This window comes from Acomys russatus, chromosome 5 (genome assembly GCF_903995435.1).
Source record: "Acomys russatus chromosome 5, mAcoRus1.1, whole genome shotgun sequence".
Lineage (NCBI taxonomy): Eukaryota > Metazoa > Chordata > Mammalia > Rodentia > Muridae > Acomys > Acomys russatus.
In genome coordinates this window covers 25,592,775-25,604,748 of record NC_067141.1, presented here as the reverse complement: position 1 = coordinate 25,604,748, position 11,974 = coordinate 25,592,775, and the positions used below count along the sequence as shown (strand labels likewise).

At 48.7% G+C, this 11,974-nt stretch overlaps 1 pseudogene; it reads left to right on the top strand.

Moving 5' to 3' along the window:
* Positions 1-3,297: 3,297 nt before the first annotated feature.
* On the top strand, positions 3,298-3,625 carry LOC127189990 (prothymosin alpha-like; annotated as a pseudogene).
* Positions 3,626-11,974: the final 8,349 nt, after the last annotated feature.

Genomic DNA, 11,974 nt, shown 5'->3' with positions numbered 1-11,974 from the left:
TTAAGACCAACCTGGTATACATAGTGAGTTCCATGACAGTCAGGGCTACATAGAGAGATCCTATCTCAAAAAAAAAAAAAAAAAAAAAAAGGCAAAACAAACAAACAAAAGAGGTGAGAGTTGTGGGTGACCCACAGCAGCTGCCTTGGGAGGAGTCTCACTCAACACAGATGATGCTATCTCCATCGCCTTACCAATGGAGTCCCCTCTTCAGTTATCCTTCCACAGTCTATACACAGTAGCACTTGCCATGTTTGCCAAGGCTGGTTATGTCTGTGAGGACGTTTCCAGAAGAGATTGAGGAGAGAAGTCCTGCTCTCAATTGCATCATCATGTATGGTCGAGAGTCCAGGGCTGAATGAAAAGGGAAAAAGAAAAAAGCTGGGTGTTTTGTCACTTTTCCATCCCTGGGATAAAACATCATGACCAAATCAACTTATGAAGGAAAGTTCCTTTGGGCTTACTATCCTGTAATGCTGGAGCAGAGGCAGCAGATGGCAGGCATTGTAGGCAGGAACAGGAAACTGAGAGCTCACACCTTGAACCACAAACCCACTGCAGAATGAGTGATCCAGAAATGGCTCTCAAAGCTCACTCTGAGGTGCACACTTCCTCCAACAAGGCCACACCTCCTAAGTCTCCCCAAACAGCACTGCTGACTGGGACCACGTGTTTGGAGCCATGTGTTCAAATCCCCAAGACTGTGAGGGGACAGTTCTCATCATCACACTAGCCTCTCTCCATCCTGACCTATCCAGTGTGAGCAAACAGCCTCAAGCTCCTGCTACCCTACTTTGGCAGCAAGCATTTTACTCACTGAGCCGTCTCCCTGGCATGCTAATTCTTCTTCTGAGACAGTGGCTTGAGTGATAGACTGGCCCTTGTCACTGTCCTCCCCTAAGCTTTGTCTCACTAGTGAGAAAAGTAGCCAGTGCAGAGATTGATAAAAATATATTCCTATCAGATCAAAGAAGGGACCTTGTGGGACCATAGCAGCCTTGGTCCCACGTTCCCAAGAACACATGTGCCTGTCTCCTTCCCAAGTCCCCTGCCTCCCTACACCTTAACCATGTCAGAGGAGAACCAAGCCTTCTCACTTGCAGGAGCCAGGCCATTCATTGTTGGCTGGCCACCTGCTTCTATTATTTATTTATTCTACTGTGACTCTAGACTCAGATAGAACTCAGGGACTTGCACACTCCTGACAAGTGCCCTACCATGGAAAGGGCACTAGGGTCAGCTCTGTGTTCCACATTCACACTGGGTCACACATGGGGCCCAACAAAAAAGCTCATCACAGAGAGATAGCTCAGTGAGTAAAGTGCTTGCTGCCAAGGCTGATCACCTGGGTTCAATCCCTGGGACTACATGGAAGAAGGAGAGAATGACCCCTGAATGCTGTCCCCTGACTTCTCCAAATAGTGACATGCACAAACACCACCCCTAAGCACAGAATTAATTAATGAGAAACACCTATAGTCAGTTGACAAAGGCCCACCAGGATCCCCAGATGCCCAGACTCTCCAAGACCTGTGGGATCTGCACCATCAGGGAACTCATACATACACATAGAGCTGCATTCAGAGCATACAGAGGCTGTGGCCTGGGGCCAAGGATGCTCTGTTGTTCTAGTGTCTGCTCAACACTGACAGCCTTCCAGGTTACCAGGGCAGGGGCATGGAAGAGCATCCCTGAGGAGCTTCATGCAGCATCCAGGTCTGAGGGGACCTGGTGCAGCGCCTGCAGCTTCCTCCTGGCACAGCTGCCTCTTCCTGTTCCTTACCACGATGCCCCTGAATCCCCACATCTGTCACTAAGGACCAGGCATTATGCCCACCCTCTGACATGCTTGTGTCTTAGCAAGGCTTCTAAAAGGATTGTTTTACTTATTTCCTTTTAAAATTTAGTGCTGTGTGTGTATGTATGTGTGTGTGTGTGTGAGTGTGAGAGAGAGTATGTGTGAGTGCGCATGTGTTTGGGTGTGTTTATGTGAGTGTGTATGTGTGAGTGTGAGTGTATGTGTGTGTGTGTATGTGTGTGTGTGTCAGTGAGAGTGAGTGAGTGTGTATGTGTGTGTATGTCTGTGAGAATGAGTGTGTGCGAGTGTGTATGTGTGTGTGAATGTATGTCAGTGAGAGAGAGAGTGTGTGTGTGTGTGTGTGTTTGTGTGTTTGAAGATTGGACCTTGTGTGAATGTATGTCAGTGAGAGTGTATGTGTGTGTGTGTCTGTGTGTGTGTGTGTGTGTGAATGTATGTCAGTGAGGGTGTGTCTGTGTGTGTGGGTGTGTATTTGAAGATTGGACCTAGGACTTCTGTATCCATTGCTTTCCCTTGGCTGTGAGGGAGAACCCAAGAGACGCACTTGAGAGAAGGGAGGTTGCTTAGGCTCACAAGCAGGGTTATCAACCATGGAAATGTTGTTATCTGAAGTCTGCAAGGTTCACAATGGAGAGGCACACAACAGAGTTAACAACATCTTGCAATGTTGTAGGTAAGTTTATCATTTTGTATCCAGCTTCATCTGTAGCTCTCTGTGGGTTGCACATGTTTGATGGAAGGTGCAGTCCATCACTGAAGGGCAGGCATGGCGGCGGAGCAGCACCTGATTTGTAGTACTGGGTGCTTGCAGCATCATGGCTGCAGACAGGAAGCAGAGAGCTGGAGCTAAAGGTGGTGACTCAAGGCCTGCTCCTTATGGCCAGTATCTCAGAGGTTCTAAACACCTCCCTAAAGAGTGCTGCCAGCTGGGGGCAAAGCGTCCAAACACACATTCAAACCCAATACCCACCCTGGCCAGCTTTGGAGAAGGACTGTCCTGGGCATGTAGTTGGGCAGGAATGACTGGGCATAGTAATCCACTTCTGCCCCTCTCTAGTGATCTGTGGACACGTTTTCCTACAACTTTCCCTCACACAGGCATCTCTGCTTGTTTTCCGTGCGAGGGATAAGTTCTGAGCTGTGTCGACTTTGTCAACTAAACAAGAGTCATTGGGGAAGAGGGATCTTCAGTTGAGGAATTGCCTGCATTGGATTGGTCTGTGGCCAGCTCTGTGGGGTACTTTCTTGGTTGAGATTGTCATGGGAGGGCCCAGCCCATCATCTGAAGGTAGGTGGGCCTGCATGTATATAAGAAAGCAAGCTGAGTCTGCTGGCTGCTCTGAAAAGCCATCTTTGCATTGTTCCAGGCCCTGCTCTGTGCTCACTGCAGCTCCCTCCTCCTCTGGCAGCTTTCTCGCCAAGTTCTCTAACTTGATTTCTTTCTTATTCGCTGCATCAGACCATCGGCGGGCCCCACCATGTCAGGCGCGGCAGTGCATACCAGTTCTGAGATCACCACCAAGGCCATGGAGGGAAAGGAGGTTGTGGAGGAGGCAGAAAATGGAAGAGACACACCTGCCAATGGGAATGCTGCTAATGAGGAAAATGGGGAGCAGGAGACTGATGATGAGGTAGATGAAGAAGAGGAAGAAGGTGGTGAGGAAGAGGAGGAGGAGGGAGGTGACGGTGAGGAAGAGGACAGAGATAATGAGGAGGAAACAGGCTTCTATGGGCAAGCGGGTAGCTGAAGATGATGAGGATGACCATGTTGACACCAAGAAGCAGAAGACTGATGAGGATGACTAGACAGCAACAGTGCAAAGGAAAAGCTGAACTTAGGCCACCATGACCTATTCACCCTCCACTTCCTGTTTCAGAGTTTAAATGTAGTAGAGGAGCAGGCCCTACCCACCCCACAGCAGGCAGTGCCACCCACAGGTGACATGTGCTCTCCACCACCACACCAAAACCACAGCATAAATTTGCAACGGAGGAGGAAAAGGAACCAAAACTTCCCAAGCCCTGCTTTTTTTTTTTTTCTTAAAAAATACTTTAAAAGAGGCTGGGCGTGGTGGCGCACGCCTTTAATCCCAGCACTCGGGAGGCAGAGGCAGGTGAATCACTGTGAATTCGAGGCCAGCCTGGTCTACAAAGCGAGTCCAGGACAGCCAAGGCCACACAAAGAAACCCTGTCTCGAAAAACCAAAACAAACTTTAAAAGGAAAATTTGTTTGTATTTTTAATTTACCTTGTATATTTTTTGTAAATATTAGGGGTCAGCCATTTTAAATCATAACGGGTGACCAAATCAGCCCTCAAAGGGTTCTCTGTCCAACTTCGGATTTTACTTGTGGTGTGACCATGTTCATTATAATCTCAAAGGAGAAAAAAAACAAAACAACAAAACAAATAATCTTATCTGAGCATCCCAGTACCTTTTTTTGTGTATTTCCTTAGCTGTACTATAAGTAATTGGTTTATGGGAGATGGGCAAAAAAAGGCCAAAGGCCAAAGATAAAAAATTTCCTTTTTTTTTTGTCTATGAAGTTGCTGTTTATTATTATTGTTGTTGTTGTTGTTGTTGTTATTTGGGCTGTTTGATGTATGTGTGAAACAATGGCCAACAATAAACCGGAATTAGAAAGAAAGAAAGAAAGAAAGAAAGAAAGAAAGGAAGGAAGGAAGTTGAGCAAGCCAGAGGGAGCAAGCTGGTAAGCTTCAGTCCCTGTGTCCAGGTTTTCCCCTCTAGTTCCTTCCTTGACTTCTCTGCATGACAGACTGACTGGGATGTGTAAGCTAAAATAAACGCTTTCCTCTCCAAGTTTATTTCTGGTCAGTGTTTATCTCAACAATAAGAAAACAAACTAGGAGGAGCTCCTAGTGCACAGGGGGAACTGTGTAGGCAGCTTCCCTTACATAGTAATATTCTCTAGTGCAGCTGGGTGGTGGTGGCACACGTCTTTATTCCCAGCACTCGGGAGGCAGAGGTGGCTCTCTGGGAGTTAGAGGCCAGTCTGGTCTACAGAGCAAATTCCAGGACATCCAGGGCTGCACAGAGACCCATACACACACGCACACACACACACACACACACACACACATACATATATATACGTATATACATGCATATATATGCATATATACATATGTATATATATTTCTCAAGTTCATCCATTGAACATGGTCTGAGTCTTACTTCATTGCTGTGTTTGGCACAGTGAGGTGTGGCGTGGGCATCAGCAGTGTTGGCTGACTGAGCCATGGTAGCTGTGTCACCATCCATGCCTGCTTTGAGTCTTTGGATCGCTTTAGGCCCCAGATAAAACAAGAGGGGTCTGAGCATTCCTGACTACTCCTGGGAGGTGCTGGGCACACATGGACCATATCAGGAGCTTGGAGAACAAGGGAACTGATGAGAATTGGAGTTTGCCCTGGGTTCCTGATAGAGGTAGAGGCCACAGGTTAGTGCCAGTCCAAGTATCGTGCTGTCCACAGCTGAGGGACAAGCTGACTAACCATCCTAGTATGAATGAAGATATTCAATGATTGCTTTTTGTTTTGTTTTATTTAGAAAGGGTCTCACCATGTAGCCATGGCTGTCCTGGAATTCACTATGTCGATCAGGCTGGCCTCTGGGATTAAAGGTGTCTACTCCCATGCTGGCGAATGAAGTTTTTTGTTTGTTTTGTTTTTTGTTTGTTTTTGTTTGTTTTTTGTTTTTTGTTTTGGAGACAGGGTTTCTTTATGTAGCCTTGACTGTCCTGGACTTGCTTTGTAGACCAGGCTGGCCTCAGACTCACAACGATCAGCCAGCCTCTGCCTCCCAAGTGCTGGGATTAAAGGCCCGAGCCACCATCGCCTGGTGAATGAAGAAGTTTTAAAGAGGCATCTGTGCCCCATACTTTGGCCATCAGATTACTGAATGATGGTCCAAGACATTGGAATTTCTCAGGGGGTCTCACGCTGGCAAAGGGAGTGGCTGAAGCCTGGTACCAGCCAGAGTGAGACACAGAAGAGTTTGCACACAGTTTGACAATTTGTCAGCCTTACAGCTGAGACTGGAGCCAAGTCAGTGATGATGGACCGGACTATACTCCACCAGGACAATCCAGCTGTGCACACCTCCTGCCCTCTGTTTAAACCCAAGCCTCCCATCAGGACCACAAAGATGAGCTTTAGGGGCTCACTGGATTCTCTGTTCCTCTCCCCAGTGTGGCCACATTGAGTGGCCTTTCTCCTTTCTCTGGTTTTCTTCATTGTGACTTCTCTGTGTATCTTGCCTATTGAGGGAGGGCCTGAGCCTGGCTTGTTTGGGTCTGTGGTGGCCAGCCTCTGGCTCTAACAACTCCACTAAACATTGATGATGCCTTCCACCTTCCCCATGAACAGCCTGCATGAGATGGGAGTGGTAAGAACGCCCATTAAGGAAGCCTAGATAGTTTAGTTGATAAAGCTTCAGATCCTTAGTCTGAAGGTCCAGGGTTCAATTCCCCACTACTGCTCTGAGCCATACACAGTGATGCATGCCTGTAATCTCAGCACTTAGGGAGGCAGAGGCAGGCAGATCTCTGTGAGTGAAAGGCCAGTCTGCTTTACAAAGAGAGTCCAGGACAGCTACACGGAGAAACCCTGTCTTGAAAAACAAAACAAAAATGCCCATAGGTGGGGACACCTCTAAAGCTATTCCTGAGACAGTATCCTTCCAACTTGTCCCTCAGCATGGACAACATGCTTTCAGACAGGTACCAATGACCTCTCTCTTCAGAACAGTGGTTCTCAACCTTCCTAACGCTGCGACTTTTAAAAATAGCTTTTCATATTGTGGTGACCCCCCAACCACAAAATTATTTTATCACTACACCATAACTTTAATTTTGCTACTGTTATAAATCATGATGTAAACATACGAACCTGTGGGGGTCTTGGCTCACAGGCTGAGAACCACTGTGCTAGGAGGTACTGTCAAGGACAGACCTTTTTGGGGGAGTCTCTGTCTCCACAGCTCCTGACATGCTCAGCCTCAGGCTCAGTCAGGAATGCACAGTCTAGGGCTCACTAACTTCCTGTTGTGTGGGGACTTTTGACCTAACTATGTACTTGTGTGACCGAAGGTGGTCTGACTTGATGATGCTGACCTTCTCCTTCCATCAGCTTCCAAGACAGCCTAACATGCCTACTTTACCCATATCCCCATAGTGCCCCTGCCTCCAGTGCTGCCCTGCAGTCCCTGACACTCCTGCCCCACCCCACCCCCCACCCACCCTAGAGACTCCGATCCCTTCAGTTCTCCCTCAGCTGCCACCACATCAGCTGGTCTCCAACAAAATAAGCCATTTGGGTGTCTCCCCAGATTCCCGTTACTAGTGTCATGGGTAAAGGAGCTCAAAATAGCAAGTAGGGCCCAGGCCTGGCCTGGGAAGGGGTTGGCTTTCCCCCAGAGGTCAGTCCCCAGGGACAAGGATCAGCCCTTGGGTCAGGAATGTATGGGGTTCTGTGCCCAGCCTACGTGTTCCTCCCCAGGCTGTATGTCAGCTGAGCCACCACTCTATGTAAAACACGGAGACATCTGAGTCTCAGTTTCCCCAAATGTGACAGAAGGAACATTTCTGGCTGCTTCTGGGGGTAGTTAAAAGGCTGAAGTGAGATGAGGCACCGGAGAAGGGAATGTGATCGGTTGGGGGAAGCAGGTTTCATGCAGTCCAGCCTAGTTTTAACTCCCTGTGTAGCTGAAGATGACCCGAATGCCTCATCCTCCTGCCTCCATCTCTTAGCACAGGAGTTATAGGTCTACACTCCTATACCTGGCACTGAAGCCAGGGCATCCTACCAGCTGTGTTCCCAGCCCCTGCTTTGTTTCTTTGACACAGAGTCTTGCTCTGTAGACCAGGCCTGGAATGCATGGTAGTCCTTCTGCCTCGGCCTCGAAACGCTGGGATTATGGGCATGTATATAACGTGGCTTGAGAGTATGATTTTAGAACTTTTCATTACTGTTTTCCCTGAGATGGATGTGATGGGAGGAGGCAGGGAGAATGGGCTTAGAGACCGGGGCCTCACCAGGCATGGCTTCTTTCTGCAAAACTGGAGTCCAGCATCGTTGTGACCCCTGGCTTATGAATGTGGAGTTGAGGACCTACAAGGTATCAGGCTGTGCGTGATAAAGGCCCATGAAACTGGTGATGTGTGCTTTCTTCCAAATGATTTTAGAAAGCACTTTATGCTGTTCCGCGTGAAGTGTTATTCAACAGTGTGTAGGATATTCCTGGTGTTCAGTAGGTGCTCAATAAATGCACATGTAAATGAGTGAATGAACGAACAAAATCCACAAAGCTACCTGTCCAAATCCATGTGGGCATATGCTTGTTGCTCAGGCTGACCACGAAGCCCAGTTCCATAGTGTGCAAGGGGCCCTGGTGCACCTGCAGGAAGCCTCTGGAGCAGTCACAGTTTGGACCTCACCCTGTCAGGCCAGGGTTAGGGTCCAGTCTCCCTGGCCCCCTCAAGCCTTCTCTATCTCCTGGAGTACTTGCCGAGCTGGGTGGGGTGTGGGTGAGGGTTCAGGATTCGGTTCTGTATTTGGAAGGTCACTGAGGTGGTAGGCACAGTCCAGGTAACATCCCGGGCAGTGTTGAGAGGCTGAGGGGGTGTTTCTGACTTCCGGCCACAGTTGGCACAGACTCCGGGGCTCTTGGGAGAGAAGGGCTGGCATTGCCAGGAAAGATTCCTGCAGTGACTCCAGGAGGGATGAGAACCCTAGGGGCTGAGCCCAAGCCAGTGTCTCCACCAAGAGGTCATTTCTCTCCACTGCAGGATCCAAGGCCTCAGACCACAAACGAACTGCTGGCAAATACAGCCCTGTTGTGGTGAGAGTGGCAGGGTGCAGTGTGAGGTGCACGTTGGCTCTTTTTTGTTTTATGGGGCTCGGGGAGGTTGGGGGGCGGGGAGAGAAATGGGTTCCAGTATGAATCTCCTGTTCTGTTTGCATGGCTGGGGGCGGGCAAGGAAAGGAATTTCCATCAAGGTCCTCTTCTCATCTGCACCCCAAACTCATCTGACTAAGCCCACTGGCACAGGAAGCATCCTGCTGTGGCTCTGGAGCTGTGGGGAGCACATCTGCTGGGTCTGTGGCTGTGGACTCAGTGGGTGGTAGGAGGCTAGGGCCGTTGTGGGATACTGTTCCAGTCCACCCCATTATCCAGCCTTGCGAGGGACTCTTCCAGAGCTCCTCCAGGCTCAGTTTATCAGCATCAGCTCAGGAGTGACAGGTTCCTTGGCGCCCAGTATGGTTGAGCAAATTCAGTTCTCTGCTCTGCGCCCAGTGAAGCCTTCATCATTTATCCAGCCCCACTCAATTATAGTAAAGACAATTCCTAAGGATGCCCATGTTAGAAATGTGCTCACAGGCCGGGCGTGGTGACACACCCCACCCCCCTGTGATCCCAGCACTTGGGAAGCAGAGGCAGGCGGATCTCTGAGTTTGAGGCCAGCATGGTCTACAGAGTGAGTTCCAGGACAGTCAGGGCTACACAGAGAAACCCTGTCTTGAAACAAAACAAAAGAAACAAACAAAAAACAAAAAGTGGAAGAAAAAAAAAAAAAAAAAAAGAAGGAAGGAAATATGTTTTGGGTCACAAACAAAAAAAGACCATCACTCCAACTGAGGTGCCTGGACAAGGTGAACTTGCCTCTTCGCCAGGAGGGTGTGCTTGGGAAGAGCAAACTTAGACAGAAGAAGTGCGTCTGGTGTTTATCTTAACTCAGGTGGCAGCGTCTGCGTCTGCTCCCCCACTGGCTGGAGTCCAGCTGCCCCGTCTTATTCAGTCTGAGGAGAACTGCTGCACAGGAGATGAAGGAAGGGCTGACTGCTCCAGACCATCAGACTCCAGGACAGAGCAGTCAGCCTTTTTGTGTAAGCAAAGCTTTTACTAGGTGGGGAGGATTAAGATGTTTGCATGAAAGTCTCACAAGGTGGGGCAGATCAAAAGATTTTAATCCTGTTACACAGGGTCTCTCTGTGTAACAGCCCTGGCTGTCCTGAAACTCACTCCGTAGACCAGGCTGGCCTTGAACTCACAGAGATTCCTTCACCTGCCTCTGCCTCCTGTTAATTCCTTGTCTCTAACACAAGTTTTATAGCATTTGATAGAAAAGACTGATAAGTGAGATGTCTTGCACTTCAGTTCCCTGTGATTATATCCTTTTAGTGGGGTGGGGGCGGGAGGGGGGCCTTGAGGCCTAGATCTGGCCCGGAACCAGGTGATTTGCATCTAGCCCATAGGACACAGTCAGAGTGATGGATATTGCTTCTCCTCCTGATAAGGTTATGGCAGACAATAGTTCTGTTCTGTGGCTTTTTCTGATAGAGCTGGCTGCCTCATTGGGAACTGCTTATGAGGAGACACCAGGCCTTCAGTGGACAGTCTAACAGAGGCCCAGTGGAGCAGTCACCACAGAGAGAGAAAGAGAGAGAGAGAGAGAGAGAGAGAGAGAGAGAGAGAGAGAGAGAGAGAGAGAGAGAGAGAGAACACGGAAGAGGTCTTCCCCAGAGGAGCTATGCAGAGTTATGATGTAATGAGAAGACATATTTGTTTCATGTTAATCCGGTGGCTGGTTTCTAACCCCCCTGAAGTTTCCTGAAAGGGAGAGAGGTTTTGTTATTCATGCTAAACCTTTTCCATCATTGCTAACTTTATGCTAATGAGGGAACTCCTGGAGGGTAAGGTGTGATTGCCAGAGGGACCAGCCTGATGACTGATTACAGACGTCAGCGTGGCCAAGATCTGGCTTATTTAAGGAAACCTCATAAAAATCCTGAACAATAGGCACAGATACCTTCTAGCTGGAACAAGAAGCCTTGGAAGCCTCAGGAAGGTGATGCATCTTGAGGAAGCACAGAGGGACATGTCTGTCAGAACATGTCCTACACACCTCTTCCTTTGAGCTATCCCTGAACCCTGAGCGTCGCAGTAAAGCAATTGTAGGAGTTGGAGAGATGGCTCAGTGCTTAGGAGCACTTCCTGCTTGTTACAGTCTGTGTGGTGGATGCCATAGAATCACACAGTGTGACAGATCTCATGTGGAAGTTTATTTATTTAGTTTTTCAAGACAGGGTCTCTCTGTGTAGCCTTGGCTGTCCTGGACTCACTTTGTAGACCAGGCTGGCCTCGAACTCACAGAGATCTGCCTGCCTCTGCCTCCCTGAGTGCTGGGATTAAAGTCATGCGCCACCACGCCCGGCGGCTGTGTGGGAAGTTTATTAAGGGAGAGGATGCAGAGGCAGCCTCTGGGTGAGGGTGGAGGAAAAAAGAGTGTGTGTGGGGAAGGGAAGAGGTCCTTTTTATAAGGGGATGTTGTTAGGATTCTGCTTCAGCCTGCCTACCTGCCACAGGGGCGTGGCTCTGCCCAGTATATAAAAAGACAGACCCACCTCGCCTTTCTCTCTTACCTTTTACCCCCTTTCTCTCTCATCTCTCTCTCTCACCTCTTTCCCTTCTCTTCTCTCTGTCTCTCTCTGTTTCTGTCTCTCTCTCTGTCTTGGGCATGCTTTTTCTTTTTCTCTCCCCATGTTCATTTAATAAACCTCTATATAATATCTGTTGCCTGGTATCTTATTTTCTTATTTTTTTTTTAAAAAGATGTAGTGCATGCGCACTAGGCTCATGGCAACAGTGGGAATGTGTCACATCTCCTTGGCTAGTGATGCCATATCTTGTTGTTGCTGAGTCCCTAGAGCTGGCTATGGAGATGCCTGATTGCTAACTAACACTGCTCTTGCAGAGGACCTGCGTTCAGTTACCAGCACCCATATCAGGTATTTCACATGTGTAACTCTAATCTGAGGCGCTCTTATGTCCTCCTCTGGTGATCTGATGCCCTCTGCTGGCCTCCTCAGGCACTGCACTCAGGTGCACACATACCACTTGCACACATACATGTAGTTAAATAATTTAAACCAGCAGTAGTTGAACTGGGTGGTGGTGGTGGTGGGCTCATGGCTTTGATCCCAGCACTTGGGAGATAGAGGCAGATAGATCTCTGTGAGTTTGAGGCCAGCCTGGTCTACAAAGTGATTCCAGGACAGCAGGGCTGTTACACAGAGAAACCCTGTCTTTAAAAACAAAACCAACCAACCTGCCAAACAAACCAGCAGTAGTTA